Genomic DNA, 18,373 nt, shown 5'->3' on the forward strand with positions numbered 1-18,373 from the left:
AATGGTGATAATGTCACTTTTTAACACTAGTGATATATAATGTCACTTTTTAACACTACTGATAATATAATGTCAATTTTTTTCACTAGTTATTAAATGAAGCACGTTTGACAACTAAAATAACATATCACAATTGTCGCTTTTAGTAACTAAATTAGAAAAACTTAATTTTTACGTGCCTTTTTAAACCTACAGTAAAAAATGCTATAAGGAAAAGCTCATTCTTGAAAGACGTCCGGTTTGCAAGAAAAAAGAAGAAAACTGTGTGGCTGCAAATACAAAAACCTAGACGCGTATGAAACAAACGCACACTATCGCCGAATTTTGGTCACCCCTTTTCGCGCAAACGCAGGAGAAATTTTTGACGTTTATCTTTCTAACCTTACAAACACTTACAAAGTTAACGATAATATTTGGACGTAATTTATTATTCTGGACTCTTTAATTCTTCCATAAAGGACTAAAACACGATCGGGATATTTTAGCAAGGTAATTTAGTTCACGTACGCTTCCTGTGTCTTCAAATAAATTGACGACCCTCTTTACATTTTGTAAAGCCTACATTTGGATAGTGTTCCACGAGAAAACGAACTGTGTCATTGAAGTTCTTAGGACACTCACCATAGGCAAAAATTGTTTCCTTTTTCAACAATATTGAATTTTCTGCCATTGTAGTCTATTTTTAGAGTATTTTCAATAAATTTACACAATTTGACTTTTCTAATAAAGCGCGCCCCTTTTCACAGATTTTAAGGGGTATATACAGCGTGTAACAGAAATAAGTACACTAATTTTAACTGGTAATAAAACTCATCAAGAGTAACAACTTTCTAAATATATTTTTTTTTTGTAAACATTCTCGTTAATGAGTTAAAATTGTTTAAAGTTTTCCAAAAAATTCGCTACCTGCCACTGCAAACCAGAAGTGACTATAAATGTGACGACCGTTTCTAAGCATTTTTAATAAATCAAAATACTGCCCATTATTAAGAACCTGTGCTTAGAAGGTTAACACAAACGCCTCGTTAATTTATGGGGGGGAAAATGCTAAACAAAATTACCGATTTGGAAAAAATGGTACATAGAAAAATTGTTCATCATGACGAGTTCTGTTACTGGTTAAAATTAATGTACTTATTTCTGTTACACCATGTATATACAGGTGTCCGGAAAACGGCGCACTTCCGATGCACTACGGTGTAGAAGAGATTACCGTAAACGTGAGAAAAATGTTAAAAAAATTCTATTGGACTTATTTGCTTGTCTTTGAAAGTGGAACTTATTTCTAAATACATGTATTAAATTGTCATGAAAACTACCTCTAATCGTATATGTATATTATCACAAAGTACAAGATCACTCGCTACCAATATCCGATCCTGCATAATAGAGAATTTAGAAGTTTAGGAAATTGTAAAAATTATCTTAAATCCACTAAGGCAACACTGCAAGGTAATGATAATTTTTGCAATAATTGATTTGTCTGAAACATTTTTTCCATATTTTTTTTCATGTACATTTAAACATCCTCGATAAGGTAGTAAGTATTGAGTGCGCCATTTTCGGGACACCTGTATATTCGTATGAATGATTATGGTAAATTTCAAGGGGTGTACAAAATGTTGCTTGGCAACTTTTCTTCAATTGCTTCAAACGGTAATTGCTCAAATACAAAATTTAGATTACATTTTTAACAACAAAATCTAATCTTTTCGTTGAATCAGACGAGTGATTTAGTTAATTGTTTGTGTAGACACCTATTTTTTAAAGTTTAACAATCTAATAATAATTGCGTTTAATTGTCATTAGGGGAAACATGTGTTAAAATTACATTTTTTAGCTTGAGGTAATTTTTATTGAATTACTAATTGAACCTTCACCGTCTAATAGTATATTAAGTATAAAGAACGGTAATGACAATGTACGGATTGAAGACAATTGTTTGGAGGAGGAGCTTGCGACGACTCCAATATTGTCTGAGATATCTTTATTACAAAACATTCCTAACTAGAATGCAATGCGATACGACGCCCTTCACATCGTGTTGCCACAATGGCGATTTTTGTATCGCGTTTCTAAGGCAATCTGCAAACAACTACCGCCATTGCAGTTTTTGTGCGCAAATATCGCCAGTTGTGTTGAAAAACAAGCAGTAAAATGAGTGATATTAGTAATTCCGAAAACGAAGTGGATATTGTAGAAGAAACTTTGAATGTGGGGTGCGTCACAAATAAAGAATTTTTGAAACTAACGACCTCAACGTGTAATTAAGAAGACAAGGAAAATGTGTGGTATGAAAATTTTGATAATACTAATGTCGCGGCAAGTTCACTAACATTATTTCATTGCAGCGACAAGGAATGCCGACCACAAGAGCCGTGTGAGTTTCCAGAAAGTGCTAACATCTTGTCTTCAACTTCTGTCTACATAAATCAAGAATTTTCGAAACCAGCGAACTCAATATGAAATCAAGAAGACAAGGAAAATCCGGGGTATGAACATTTTGACAATTCTAATGTCGCGGCAAGTCTGTTACTAAAATTGTTTCATTGCAGCGGCAAGGTAGGCCGACTACAAGAGCCGTGTGAGTTTCCAGAAAGTGCTAACATCTTGTCTTCAACTTCCGTCTACATAAATGAAGAATTTTCGAAACCAACGATCTCAGTGTGTAATCAAGAAGACAGGGAAAAGGCGGGGTATGAAAATTTTGACAATGCCAATGTCGCGGCAAGTTTGCTAATGCTATTTCATTGCAGCGCCAAGGAAAGCCGACTACAAGAGCTTTATGAGTTTCCAGAAAGTGCCCCCACATATTGTCTTCAACTTCCGTCTACATAAAAATTATTATAATAATCGATTAATTTTGAATAAACTTTACTTACCGTTCTAGAACACCAAAAATTACTTACCATCGAGTTTATCGTTAGCAACGAGTAAACAGAGCTTACCATCTTGGAAACAGACGTGGTAAACAACCAAATAGAGTACAATCGCGCAAAAAATACTTATATGTATTTTAAATTTCATAAAAATCCGTTGGCAAATAACCGAAATATTAGGTTCGAAAATCTTAGCTGAGACACCTTGTATAGGCTGTATCTACAATGCGTGTGTTAATTACAACACAGAGCTTGTTAAATGAAACGCTTTTTCTATTTGAAATTTTTACGAAAAACCGTTATTAATTGATTTAAAATTTGGAATAAATTAGCCATCAAAATATACCCGTCTATGGGTAAGGACGAAAATGTTCTGTTGTGATATTAACGGAGCTTTATCTAAAAAGTTAGATTGTTATACAGTGAGCGGCAAAAGTATGGAATAAATTCATTTAAAATTAAACAAAATTTTTTTCAAAAAAATCTTTGGACAGGTCAATTTTAGTGTATAAAAATACATATTTTAATACAAAATAAAATTTAAAGCAGTCATTTGTTTTCGAGTTATGATGTCATCGAGAGTTTTTTTAAATGGAAACCTCCTATTTTCTTTCTTGATTCTGATAGCCCTTTTAATTGTCTAAACTCCAGTATAAAAATTTTGTTACCTTACATAGGGAAATTTTTGAGGAAAAAAATAATAAATTTGGAAAAAATAAGTACTTGAAATTATGGAATTAAATGTTCGAATTGCCATCCCCCAGCTTGTTGACAATAAGCAAGTTTATGAATAAATTCCCCCTGTTTTAGTTTTATCTAGTTTTATCCCCGCACCCAATCAAAATTAAAATACGTTGTGTTTCTGTTAAATGAGTCATTTTCGAAAACGTTTTGTAAAACAAATAACACATATTAATGAAACTGACAGTAACATTTGACTGTTTGATTCACCTACTTGATTTTTTGACTTGTTTTTGTTTGTTATAAAATTTATTTTTTCTAATTCAGTTACGAAAAGCAACCATTGTGATATGTCATTTTCAAACGTGCTTCATTTAATAACTAGTCAAAAAAGTGACATTATATTAATAGTGTTAAAAAGTGACATTAACATTATTATCCCGGAAAATTATTGAAATAGCAGATTTAACAGGATTTTAATTAGAATGTGTGCTTTTCGTAACTAAATTAGAAAAAATCTTGTATCAAACACGTAGCAAAATGGCTATTTTTTTGCACACGACATGTTGGACCACGAGTGTCAACGAGTCTAGTGCAAAAAAGACGCTTATAAATAGCTATTTTCCAAATTTATTTTTTTTTTCTCAAAAATTTCCTTATGTAAGATAACACAATTTTTATACTGTCATTTAGACAATTGAAAGGGCTATCAGAATCAAAATAGGGGGTTTCCATTTAAAAAAACTATCGATGACGTCATAACTCGAAAACAAATGACTGCTTGGAATTTTCTTTGGTACTAAAACAAGTATTTTTATAAACTAAAATTGGCCTGTCCAGACTTTTTTGAAAAAAAAATTTGTTTAATTTTTAAGGAATTTATTCCATACATTTGCCGCTCACTGAAGAAAAAATTAAATACTTAAAATTAAAATTATCATGGTCAGAAAATAATAGAGATTAGTTAATCACACAAAACGACTCCTTTGGTAAAAATTGGTTGGCAATAATTTTGGAAAACTTTTGTGAATTTTGCAAAATGTTATAGAGAAAAGTTTCGTAAATTGGCGAGTTCCTCCACTGGTTAAAATTAACACACGTATTTCAAATATACACCCTGTATATTTAGCGGAAAATAATAGGAAATTTTTTGGTTTTTCAACTAATCTTAAATCTAAAAGAAATTAAAAAGTTCCAATTTTACAAGAAACATTTTTCCCAATTTGGTCGTTTCTAAATGCGATCCAAATGAAAAAAAAAACAATCCACAAATAAAGACTTGTTTGGAATTTTTATTTTCAGTAGCTGCAGGTTTAGAATTATTTCGAAGAATAGATGATACAAATTTCTCTAATATGTTCGGTTTTCTATTTTGTATTAGAAGTATTCTGTCTGTATTAGCAAATAGAAGTGACACTTACCTTGAACGACGAACAAAATGAACTAATGCTTTAGCTTTACCTACAAGAATTTGGAATATTGCTATAATATTGAAATAATGACATCTGAACAATACGACTGAAAATGTCAATTAATAAGCAAATTAAGTTTATTGTTGAACATTCAACGAAGACTAAAAGAAAGGCAGAAATGAGCTGTCATAAAAATAATTTATTTAAATAAATGAACGCCGGATCTCAATTAACCTCCAGAATAATTGTCAATTTACGAAAATTGTCTGTTGATTGTTGATTGTTGATCGTACGGTATAATATTTCAACCAAGAAGTAGGAATCTTAAAAGAACAGAAGGAATTAGCAAGTCAATGTATATGCCGTTCACGATTGTTTTAAACACGCAGGAGGCCACGATATTTTTTTGTTAGATTGGCGTCAGGTCCTGTCATATGACGTTTCGTTATTAAATATTCGTCTTGTTGTCAATTCCCTAATTGATTTAGTAATTCAATCACAACCTAAAATATATTTATTATGCAAAATTACAATATTGCCAACTAAAATGTCAGATTTTCATAGACACTCCGAATTTGAAACAATCGTGAACGGATAATAATTTAGCTTTGGTTGTAGTACTTAGGTAATTTTATTTTAGCCAAAAGTTCCGTTTTTGCACACATATCAGCCCCGATTCAAGGTCTACCTACAGTCAAAGCTCATAACGCTGAAAAAATCGTGATACGAGAATTTGACAATCATCACGATCTTCACACTTCTGTTTTCCACTTGTACATAGCAACGTTCTCAAGTTTTGTATTTTGGGCAGATGTTAGGTGTGTTTTATACAATGGTTTAGTAACTTTCGGTTCCTTTTTTATTAAATCTGGTAGGTTCATACAATTTTATGAAATAGTTATTTGTGCAACGAGATAGGAAAAGTGAGTTTTTTCCGTACGAGATGCGGGATTTTTAATCGAGACGTAGTCGAGATTAAAAACGCGTCGAGTACGGAAAAAAACACTTTTCCTTCGTGTTGCACACATAATTTTTTCTAATGAGGTAGAGAAAACCCTTACCTCTTGAGGATTTATTGAAAAAATTTTGGATACAAAATTCGAAAAATCGAGTAGCTCATTTTGGTCGTTATGGAATCAATGTAAACACAAATTTTCACATTAGAAAAATTTGCGAGTTCGTTTAGTTGTGAGTGTATTTGCGATTAAAAATGTCCGAAGATGCTGAATTTGTTAGCTCGGACGTAGAAGAATCAGCAGCATTAGCAGTCAATGAGTTATTACCCGTGAAATCGCGGAAAAAATATGATAAAGCTTACCAACAATTTGGGGATTGGTGCCGTGAAAAGCGAGTGCGTGATATTACTGAAGAAGTTCTACTGGCCTATTTTGAGCAAAAATCAAGAAAACTCAAAGGCTCCACATTATGGAGATAGAAAAGTTCCTAAGCGAAGCGGATAATGGCACTTATTTAATGATGAAGGTAAAGGTGACTTTTATGTAATTCAAAAAATAACTGTTTTACTCTTTAAAGGTGATGTTGATAATCGGGATCAGTGGGGCATGCCGTCGCGAGGAATTGACTTTTCTTGACGTGAAGAACATTACAGCCAAGGGGTCTTATATCATTATCCAGATTCCAGACACTAAAACAAACGTCAGGCGAGAATTTACAATATCACCAGGCAATTTTGAAGGTTTGGATTTATTAGAAATATTCAGGACATACTTTGTTACTTTGTTTGTTAAAAGAATGCAATAATGTTGTAGTACATATTTATAATAAATAATATAATTGCTGGTTTTACTTTTCCTAACTAGGTAGGAAAAGTAATACTTTTCCTAACCGAAATGAATGTGGAAATGTAACAGTTTTCGATACCGAATTAGAAAAAAAATATTTCTTAACTATTTTTAGAAACGCACGTGGGGTCTGTCAAATGCATTATTTTTAGTTATGCAATATGCCCTGAAAACATGGATTGAACTCAACGCTCAAATGACTGCAGTTGAACGAGTGGCTGAGTACACAGAGTTATCCTTGGAGCCAAATGATGGAGTTGACACCGCTCCCGAATCATGGCCACTTTCAGGAAATATATCATTTCACTCAGTTTCTCTCCGCTATTCTTCAACGGGTGCACCTGTCCTTAAAAACGTGTCGTTTAATATTAAGTCTAAAGAAAAAATTGGAATAATTGGTAGAACTGGCGCTGGAAAGACTTCTTTAATTTCGGTTCTCTTTCGCCTGTTTCATTTTGAAGGATCTGTTGTAATAGACAACGTCGACAATAAATCAATACCTGTGACAGAGCTTAGATCGAAAAGTACGGTTATTCCTCAAGGCTCTATTTTGTTTTTGGGTACCTAGTCTATGCAAAAATTTAGACCGCTTTGGCCAATATCATAACCATCAGCTTTGGACTGCTTTAGATGAGTTTGGGCTGAAAGAAGTTGTTTGAAACTTACCTTCAGGCTTGGACAGTATAGTTTCTGAAAGAGGTTCGAATTTTAGTGTAGGGCAAAGACGGTTGTTGTGTTTAGTGCGGGCAATGTTGAGAGAGAGCATGATAATTGTTTTGGACGAGGCAATAGCAAATGTGGATTTAGAACCTGACGAATTGATTCAATCCTCAATTAGGAAAAAGTTTAAGAACTGTACTGTTTTAACAATTGCACACCGACTGAATACAGTTATTGATTCTGACAAAATCTTGGTGATGGATGAAGGATTGGTTGTTGAATTTGGTCTTCCACATGCGCTATTACAGAATCGTGAAAATTTTTTTTACAGATACTTAAAAAAGAGGGACTAACTTTATAAAAAGAGTCGAATAAATGAGTGTTGTGTTTTTAATAGTCGATTTGTTGGAATTTTTGGCATTTCAATCAGAAAATGATGATATTATTCCAATAATTGGATTCATTTACATTATGTACTTACCTACAATAAGTTACACTTTGCAATAAAAACTGAAAGATTTCATGAACATGAAGAGGCGTCTTCCAGTTTGCATCGAAGCTCAAGGCTATTATTTTGAACACTTGCTCTAGAGTAAACTAGGCAAAAATGAATAGGGAATTCTACAATTTTCTTAGAAAGCAAAATAGTTGTCCCAATCCTCCCCGTATTCTTATCAATTAGTCATTTCATAAATTATTAATAGACAAACTGAAATACAGCGGTTTTTCTATTGATACTATAGATTGGGTAAATAGTTATTTGAGTAATAGATCTCAACAGGTCACAATTAATACGGAATCAGGAATTGTTACGTCACAACATAGAAAAATAACGAACGGGGTTCCGCAGGGTTCAATATTGGCCCCCCTCTTGTTTGTCATTTACACGTTTGACTTTCATCATATATTTCATAACATTAACATTCAATATTATGCTGACGACACTCAAGCATACAGGTCCTTCAAAGCAACAGATATCTTAGAAACAATCAATTTATTAAACACCAATCTAAACACACTATCAGAAAAATGTGAGAAACAATGTTTGAAACTTAATCCACGCAAAACACAAGCAATGCTATTTGGTCCAAAAAAAACATGTGATGTAATCTGTGATCAAATAAAGCTTAATATTAATGACAATGATATAGAAACTGTGTCTCAAGCTAAAGATTTAGGTGTAATTATAGACAATATAGACTTAAGTATGTCTTCACATGTGTCTTCTATCTGTAAACGTTGTTGTTGTGCTCTGAAATCTATTTACCCACACACACACAATATACTCTTACTGTTCAATTAAAAATAAAAATCTGTGACACGCTAATTTTATCCTTGATCAATTATTGTTTAATATTTTACGGCTCTTTTCTAACCAAGAGTGAATTTTATAGGCTACAACAGATACAAAATTCATGTTTGCGTTATTGTAATAATGTTAAAAATTACGAACATATCACACCGTATCTACGCCGATCGAGTTGGCTGAATGTAGAAAATAGATACAGAGTGTCTATAAAAGAACATACATCAAGAGTGCTGTGGAACTCGAATATATTTGATTTTTGCCGCTTTGTAGCATATTGTGGTACCAAATAGAAAAACAGAGGTTATGTAACTTCATTAATGACAGGTTTTTCGATTTTTAAAATAAATTTCTGTTAGGTACGGAACACACCACATGCCATTGTATCTATCTTTTATTAATTACAGTGTTGTCTGAAGAATGATCACTTCCAATTTGTAATACTCGATGGACTAACAATAATTCACATTTTTATTAGGTATAAACTCTCAAAACATAACTTCTGCAGATACCTCAGAATGAAGATTCGGGGTAATTAAAACAAACACATTTTGGGGGTTTATGTCTTCTCTATTTCAAGGGTACTATTACGACCCAAAAGGCGGGCCGGTCACAAACAGATTTCTGGTGTCCTGATTGCAGTACGGAAGGGAGAAAGAGATGCCAAAGTTCAAAAGACAGCACAACATTTATTGGGTCCTGAAATTACAGGGGCGGCTTGCCCGGTCTCTGCACCGCGCAAGGTGCGATATTGCGAGAACTGGTCACTCCACGTTCGGGCTTGGATGACGTCGCGTGGTTCAGTGGGGCCGAAGGTGGACAGTAATAATTCATCGGAATGTGTGTGGTAGCCGCCGACGGAGCTCCTCCGGAGTCGGGGCTCGCTTCCTCCCTGGTTGGGCTTCACTGAGGGGTGTCTCCACGAGGTGGTGCGACTGGAGAACTGTGGTGGAAGTTGAGGGAGTCGTGGGTGTTGAGAAAATTGAGTCTCGATGGAATGTTGATTGAGACTGAAATAGAGTCCTGGAAAGGAGAGTCCTGCTGGTCGCCTGTGGGAACAGTGAAAATTTTCTAGCTGCGAGAGCCGCCATTTTGGTTTCGAGGTCGTACTTACTTGCGACGCTAGTACCGAAATGTATCCGTCTTCAACGTTTCCGGTTCCGATCCCTAATTGGTCGCGAGCCTGTCTTTTCGCCGGTTAATTTAATCGGTCCTTTGACCTTCGCTTCCGAGACGTTATTACACTGAACGCTCGGACACTAATTTTAACTCGGCGAAACGGTACTACGTGTTGTTCGGTGGACCTTTACACGGAAAAGAGAACGAGTTCTTCCGTTATCCGTTGCGGGTTTTGCGTCGGCGCTCTTCACTAATTAGTGGGGACGAATTTGCGGGTGGTTTTACCGACCGATAAAATCGTCACAGTACCTACCCAATTTTACAGAAATTGTTGAAAGTGGCCCCCATTATGTTCTAAACATTTCCTAATTCGTTTCTTTTTATTTTCAAAGATATTCTGCAGCATCTGCTGGTCTATAGTATTGCAGCAGTTCCTTATTTCCTCCATAAGTTTCTCCAAAGTGTGCATTCTCCTTTTAAAAACTTCATTTTTTAGATGGCCAAATATACAAAAATCTAACGGTGTTAAATCTGGAGAACGTGGGGGAAATTCAGGATTTAATCTATTACTGATAATTCTATTGCCATAAAATTGTTGAAGATAAACCAAATTCTCTTGTGTTGTGTGAGCTGTAGCACCGTCGTGTTGAAAGTATCCATTCTGCAATTCTTCATCATCCAGCTGATTAATAAATATTTCTAAAATTTGTTCCCGGTATCTAGTGGCATTTATAGTTTCATGGAAAAATATCGGTCCAATTAAACGCCTTCGTGAGACAGCAATCCACACTCCAACCTTTACAGGATGCAATCGGGTTTCTACAAATGCATGTGGATTTTCTGAACTCCATATTCTATAGTTTTGTGAATTTACATATCCAGATAAATGAACCCATGCTTCGTCCGAAAAAAAACTGATGTCTAATAATCTGCAAGCAAAGTTAATATTAAAATTGTTTAATTCAATTCATCATTACAAACCTGTCATTATTCAAATTGTTTAAAAACCAATTGCAGTATTCTAAGCGCCTCTCAGAATCACCTGGTCGAAGTTCTTGAAGTGTAGTGATCTTGTACGGATATAAGTTCAGGTTTTTTCTAACAATTTTTTGGCAAGTGGAAAGTGGTACATCAGCCTGAAGCGATAACTTCCTGAGAGATGTTTTTGGGCTTTGTTCAATTCGTTGGCGTAAATCTTCAACAATTTCTTCATTGACTGGCGGTCTTCCTACACTTTTACCCTTTTCAACACTTCCAGTTGCCACAAATCTATTCACAACCCTTCTAATGTGTGCAATTAAATTTGCTTCCACGATGTTGCAATTTGGAAATTTTGCAAAAAATTCTTCCTTGCAAGCGTTTATCGAGTAAACCCACTCTCCATTCTGCAGGGTACCATTTCGATAATACGACATCACAATGAAGGTGTTTTGCTCTAGCGATAAAACCATTGCGGTTTACTGAAAAGATTGCTTATTACTTACTGTAAACGTACGAAAATAACTGTCTTACCTTCGCAACTCCGTAACTTGTTTGTGGTATTATTCACAATTCACGCTTACGCGGAAAATCGTTTTAGTCTTGATAAAGACTGTTGAAGAAAATCACAAGGAAAACAACTAAGACACGGAACTCACAACTGAACGAAACTGAGAAACTGACGCTCTGACGCTAAAACGTATTTATTTGACATTTGTCATTTGACATCAATGATATCTAATTTACCGGCTTCAACGGCTTGACATAGTTGGGTCAAAAAAAGTATAGAGCCGCACAATTCCACAGCACTCTTGATATATGTTCTTTTATAGACACTCTGTATAAGTAGTACTTGTATAGCATTATTTTTAAAATAGTAACTACGAAGATACCCGAATATTTATATAGCAGAATTACATTACATTACATTTAGGAAGGGCATACATGATAGAAATACGAGGTGTAAACAACTGATTGACATCCCTAAACATAATAAAGAAATTTACAAATCTTCATTTACTTATATGTGTGCTAAATTGTACAATGATTTTAATGAATGTTTTAATTGTAATTCGTATATTGCTTTTCGTGCTAAGCTCAAACAAACTCTGTCTAAATAAATAACGCCCTGGGCCTTTAAATGGCATTAATGGAAAACAGTTTTCCTTGACTGATTCAGGCCTTTTGTAGCCGCTGTATTTCATATTTTTGTTCAATAATTTTAAGGTTTTGCTTTGTATTTATTTATTTTATGCTTTTTTTGGATGGCTGCAATAAACATTTATTATTATGAAACACTAGATACATTTAAAATATTACAGGTACTTGAAATGTGTATATCGTCGCCTTAAAGTGTTAACCTGCTTAGTCCATTTTATCCAATTTTACAGGAGAGGCAAAAAACGATTTTGCAACAATTATTGTTGACAACAATTAATAAAATTTATTTTAAATTATGCATTACCAGCATAAAATTAATTCTAGTACTAAAAATGATAAAAATTATGATTATAATTGTATTTTTTAGTATTTTTTTGGAGATAACAGTTTATCAATATTTTAAATTGGTTTAATATTGGACTTAGCAGTTTTGGTGCAATGAAACACGCCCTAGGTATTTTATACGCCAAGTAACTTTATTAATATTCTAGATAGGTTAAGTATGAAAAAAAGAAAGATTACATTTCTATTCATGGGGAAGATCATCATAAAATTTGTGGTAGTCTACTGGCAAAGTTTTCTTAATTGCTTGAAGGTCTTCATATTTTTTAGCGGTTATTTTACGTCTTTCTGTGTATAGCTGCTTCAGTTGTTCCCAAGAATGTGTCTTAATTTTGGTGTTTTTCCGTTGAGGAATTCTTTTCCATTCATCAACGAAGCTGGCTTTGTAATAAATTTCACCTTCAGGTGTGTACCTCAAAGCACGAATGTCTGTGACTTTCAAATCACCTTTACCTCTTCCTGGACGGATTGTTTTATAACGCTGAATTGGGTCAAAATTTAAAAAAAAATCATGCGTCAAGTATTTTACTTGGTAGGGTGCAGGTTTCTTTCTTGCCTTCTGACATATAGGTACATAATCCGCTGGTAGATTAATAATTTTATCTTTGAGATTTCGTTCGATTGTCGCGTGAACCGAGTCGACTTCCATCTGTGTGTGGCCAGGTTCAAGGTATTTTTGTTCTATTACTATGTTATGAGCAACTGCTACGTTTAATAACACATTGGCCATAAGAGCGTTTCGATTTTGGTACCCGCAACCATCTGTGTACATTATAATAGTGCTCCTTTCATCAGTATCTGCTGGCATGTTGAGTAATATCTTCTGTTCAATAAAATACATCCAAATACTTGAAAATTCCTCAGCACCAAGGCCTCCTTCACACTCATTCCACACAAAACAATAAGCATTGGAATTCACCAAGTTGTAGAAACACAGATTGTGTACTTGAAGCTTTGTTTTGTAGTATAGTGTGGAAACTTTTGATTTTGGAGCCATTAACACAGCTTGTAAGTCTGCTGTAAAAACGTATTTTCGCTCCTTTTTATCCTTTTCCTTTTCTTCCCTTGCCTCCATTTTCCTTTGTACGTGCCTATTAAATTCATCTTCCAAAACTTGCCCCATTCTATAGCTAACACACTTCTCACATTCATCTTTTTTAGGGCGGAAAAGTGCAAAGTTTTTTTCATCAAAAGCTTTAGAGAACGATGCTATCGAAAGAGGCTCTTGTTTTTTTGCTTTGCACCAGTCTTTGACATAAAATTCGTAAACACTCTGCCGGGATTGCCATTCAGCCAGAAGATATTTTTTTTGAGATGTTGATCTACAATAGTGTGACTCCATAACTGGTAAAGTATCTAAAAATTGGAACAGGCACTCGTGACGATCTTTGAAAGGTTCCATTCCACTAGTTGACTGGCGTAGTATACTTGGAGTACGTGTCCCGAAAGAACTCTTCCAGTGAAGAATTGTCCATCGTCCAATCACGAGAGTATTAATGAACATGGTCCGGCAGACCCTGAGACATTCTTCTTGTACTCGTAGAAAATATTCTAAGGATTGTCCTCTTTTTGTTTCGTTTTCTTGTTTTCGGTTTCGGTGCCTTTTAGTTGGTACGGATTTAACCTGATTATTAATAACAACTTTTTTTTCGCCCCATGACATTTGCCAAAATGACTTAAAAATACGCTGTCTTTCGTGTTCATTGATTAAAGAACATTTCATAATACCTCGTTGTTTTGATTTACATTTGCATCTTGGTTTCATAACCCGCGGCTCTTTAGGCTTGTCATAGCACCATTTTCCATCTTGTTTCGTTCTACCACAATAACGTTTACCACTTTCTCTTAGTTTTTTGTTTTTCTCGCTACACCATGTTGACTCCTGAACTTGGAAGCGTTTTTTACGTTTTTTACTTTTTTTTGGATATCCATCTGAAGATGAAATCGAATCCGTGTCCGAATATGGAACCAAATTCTTATTGATTTCGCTACCATCAGATATTTCTGACATCGTTGATTCTATAGGATAAATTTGGGATTGTTCTTGTCCTTCAGGGTAGTTCACTTGACAAGGAAGCTCTATTATGATATCATTTAATAATGGAACATGCTGTGTTTGAACATCTTGGAAGTCAAAATCGCTACGGGTGGGCAGAAAGTCTACAAAATTTATTTCGACGTTTTGGACAACTTCAAGATTATTGTTTGATTCGTTTGCTTCCCCCGTGGATTGAATTATCGTAACAGCTTCATCTGCATTCAATTTTATGTTTTCGTTAAAATTATTATATTCAGTTACATGCACTTGTTCATTTTCTTCAAAGTTGTGAGCGTTTCTTGTTGGTTTGGTTACCATTTCTAACATTCGTTTAGCACGTGACATCTGGAATTAAAAACCTTAATTCAGGACTAAGTACTAAACAGGCTCAATTTTTATCATTAATCAAAAATATTTCGCGAAACTCATCAACTACACAAATTTCTGGATTAATAATAATTAGACAAGAAACTTTATTAAAATAGGCAGTAAGTTGGTGAAAAGCTGCTATATTCCAGTTATTCAAAAATAATAAAGCGGAAATACTGACAAGTCCCTTTGTGAAAATAAACATGATTTTAACCCTAATTTATTGGCACAATTCACAATTAAACTTGACAACAATTATTCAATAATTCCAAAAGTAGACTTACCTTTAACACAACAGTTAAATGACCACAAAGAATGGTAAAAACTGACAGTATTTCACACAAACCCGCGGCGCGTTCCTGTGACGTCTAGATTTTCGAGGCAAAATGCATGGTTGCCAAGGACTTGGCTGTTTTACGCGGTAAAACAAGGCGGCCGGACTTAGCTGGTATACACATCATGCAATATTTCAGTTTTCAGAGGCAAAATCGGACTTAACTGTTTAACGAATCCAAAGAGTTTAATACAATTTGTATGTTGATGATAAAAACTCATTTTTACATAAAAGTGGACTTAGCAGGTTAACACTTTAAGGCGACGATATGTATATTTTTCTACCACATTTTATTACAAATTTTAAACTGTAGTTCTAAAAATTCAAAAAAAAAATCCCTATTCATTTTTGCCTACTTTAATTTAAAACACATTATAGTTACCTGTTGTTTATTGATGATGGCTAATTTATTCCAAATTTTAAATAAATTTGTAACGCTTTTTCTTAAAAAATTCAAATAGAAAAATTTCTAACAAATCAGCGCAAATTTGAGTAGGACCGGTTTCAAAAATTTCAAAAAACTTATCTTCGTTCCCGTACATATTTTACTAAGGTGATTTTGGCTAAAATTTTTTAGAACAACGCATACTATCACATGTTAAAAGGAACGCTTCAACTTCGAAAACACCCTGTACCTACCTATATTATATTTAACTCTGAACATAGCCCATACTTAGTCCTTACGTTCAGTTAAAAAAAACACAGGTCAATGAATGTATGTAATCATGTAACAATGTTCAATCTATACCAATCCTTAAGGATATAGGACATACGGTATGTCTTAAGGGCGAGGTTACCGGTAGGATTTGGTAAAGACAAAATTGGATAAGGATTAAATTGATTATTTTGCTATAGGTAGGTACACAATAACAAATTTTCAGAATATAAAAATATTTCAGGTCTCATTAACCTCCTGGGGCGTTGCGACGCAATTAATCCATTAATAAATAAATGACACTGACAAGAAACGCTAAAAATCCTCCTTTTAGTAATAGTCCAGTCAATATAAACATTCGACCTTGCAAAAGGTCATGTAGTTCTGATTTTTTAATATGTTCTTTGGACCTCAGCCAAGAGTAAAAAACTAAATTTGCCACTTCGAAACACTTGTGCGCGCTGCGTGGTAGCCGAAGAACAGCAAAATTTTCGCACTATTTTCAGTTTTTGCTTAATATCTCTTAAGATATGAGTCTAACAGAAAAAGTTAAAGTTATCTTTTTTAAACTAGATTAAATTCACTTCAGTTTGAGGTCCAAGCAAACTTTGTACGTCCAGCAGTTTCCGAGATACAGCTCTTCACAAATTGGGTATTTTTTCCAAGAAGTGAAATTTTTTTGTTTATTTCTAATTTTTTATTAAATATCGTCAAAAATACTCGGGCCATGAGAAAAGTCAAAGGCAATGAACTTGAAGCGTATTTATTTAGCTGTAAACTGAGATCTGATGGGCAGCTGCAGGTCCAATGCTTCTCTAAAAAGTGGCATAACCGAAAACCTCGAAAAAGGGAATTTGGAAAAAATAAATGAAAACAAGTTTTCAGCGCATCAAACATCACGTGTAGGGCCTAAACCGATCAAATAAGTTATTTTAACCTAATTTAGTATGTGTGGTTAACAACTTGAAGGGAGTCTCTGAAGTCGGTGGAGAAATACTGCCCTTAGCGCCAGACTTGTTCTGATTGTATGGAAAATCATCAACTACCCCAAGTATGCTCCTTTGGAACGGGTTCGTTAAGCAGGTGACAAGTGGTCTTGATTTTTATGGCTCAAAAATTATTTTCCTCTCATTTATCCGCACCCCACCTACTTATTACGATACAGTGTTCATATCACCTTTTGAAGCCAATGAGAGAAGTAAAGGTCATTTTCAAAAAACCTGCTTCGTTACTTTTGATCAACCACTGTTCTTTAAGGCCAGAGATATTGTTGAGGGTGGCCAACATTCTGAGTTAAGCTGCGTGGTTGTGAGGCTTGGAGAGTTCCATCTCCTCATGTCATTCATGGGTTGTATCGGTGCAATAATGGCAGGGAGTTGCTTGAAGGCGCTATTTATGACTATTTATACAGATCACAGGCTTGGACAAGATGCTGAATGGTCATGCCTATTCACGAGCTGTACGAGCACACATTTTGACTAATCTGATCTAGGCTGGCATTATTTTGGATGAGGTAGACTTGACTGGGAAAGAAAGAGCCGAAACTGAGAATAAGCTACGTGAGAGTGAGAGCCAAATCCTAAGTGCCAAATTCAAAACTGCATTGCATAATTTGGAATGTAATCAAAGCTATGGGACCAATATTTTCACACGTCTACTCCCGTAAAACTATTCATCCAGGCAGAGCGTCAGGGTGATTAAGAACCTTCACCTGTACCGGGTGGGGCATCGTATACGCGCACGCGAGAAATCGCGACTTCTAATTAAATAAAATTGTCGAAATTTTTCAGACTTACCTGGCTATTGGTAAGGTACATTTCATAATTTTTTGATAATTTTTCACTTACAAACAAAGCCAAAAAAAAAATTAAAATGCAAATTTCAACCAAAAAGTCAAATTCTGATTTTTATACTAACCTACCCAGATTCACTTCCTACAATTATTTACGAAATCTACGGAAAAAAATACCAATTAGATTTTTATTTATGACCTGCTACTTGTGCTGTCGTAAATTTAGGTGACAATGGAAACTGTCAATTTTATGCCAAAAAGGTTTAAAACGGTCGGCTATACCTTTGTTGGGAAATTATACCATTGTGCCGTAAATCACCCGTCTGATTTACGTTTAAATAAAAAAGCGAATTATTTAGCTAACCAAGTCAAAATTTGTAATTGTGCCACCAGGGTTTGATGGGCTAGCAGATACAGATTCATTTAGTGTAAAAATTTTATAGGTAAATTAACAGTTAATTTCAGAAAACTAATAAAACTGTTACGGCCTTATTTATTAACAATTTTTTTTTTTTAATTCTCAAATATACCTTATCAATAATTAGTCACCTATATAAAATTTCGCCAATTTTAATTAATTAGAAGTCGCGATTTCTCGCGTGCGCGTATACGATGCCCCACCCGGTATACTATCGATAAAATGCTACCTTGTTTTCATTCAGTTGGTCACTATTTCTTCACAAAGAGTGCCCACTTATATTTGCAAGATATGATGGCTCTAGAACAGCGGATGGATCCAACTGAGTTTAAGATATTCATAGAACAAAATTTTATAGTGGAACCAGAAATATAGTGTTTTTATGAGGGATGGAGTACATTAACTTGAGAGGGTCAGTTATGGCAGG

General features: G+C 34.5%; 4 long non-coding RNA genes across 4 annotated transcripts; 2 read left to right on the forward strand and 2 right to left on the reverse strand.

The window, feature by feature from the left end:
* Positions 1 to 1,951: 1,951 nt before the first annotated feature.
* Positions 1,952 to 2,993, forward strand: LOC138129593 (uncharacterized). Its single transcript, XR_011159271.1, has 3 exons — positions 1,952 to 2,291; positions 2,352 to 2,492; positions 2,556 to 2,993. It is a non-coding gene; the product is annotated as an uncharacterized lncRNA (long non-coding RNA).
* A 2,870-nt stretch (positions 2,994 to 5,863) lies between these two features.
* Positions 5,864 to 6,775, forward strand: LOC138129321 (uncharacterized). Its single transcript, XR_011159187.1, has 2 exons — positions 5,864 to 6,454; positions 6,506 to 6,775. It is a non-coding gene; the product is annotated as an uncharacterized lncRNA (long non-coding RNA).
* Positions 6,776 to 9,246: 2,471 nt separating this feature from the next.
* LOC138129299 (uncharacterized) lies at positions 9,247 to 11,677 on the reverse strand. The gene is made up of 4 exons (XR_011159178.1): positions 11,372 to 11,677; positions 10,841 to 11,319; positions 9,855 to 10,788; positions 9,247 to 9,789 (listed from the first exon to the last, which is right to left on the reverse strand). It is a non-coding gene; the product is annotated as an uncharacterized lncRNA (long non-coding RNA).
* Positions 11,678 to 12,449: 772 nt separating this feature from the next.
* Positions 12,450 to 15,352, reverse strand: LOC138129139 (uncharacterized). The gene is made up of 2 exons (XR_011159110.1): positions 15,032 to 15,352; positions 12,450 to 14,723 (listed from the first exon to the last, which is right to left on the reverse strand). It is a non-coding gene; the product is annotated as an uncharacterized lncRNA (long non-coding RNA).
* Between the last annotated feature and the right edge of the window lie 3,021 nt (positions 15,353 to 18,373).

This window comes from Tenebrio molitor, chromosome 4 (assembly GCF_963966145.1).
Source record: "Tenebrio molitor chromosome 4, icTenMoli1.1, whole genome shotgun sequence".
Lineage (NCBI taxonomy): Eukaryota > Metazoa > Arthropoda > Insecta > Coleoptera > Tenebrionidae > Tenebrio > Tenebrio molitor.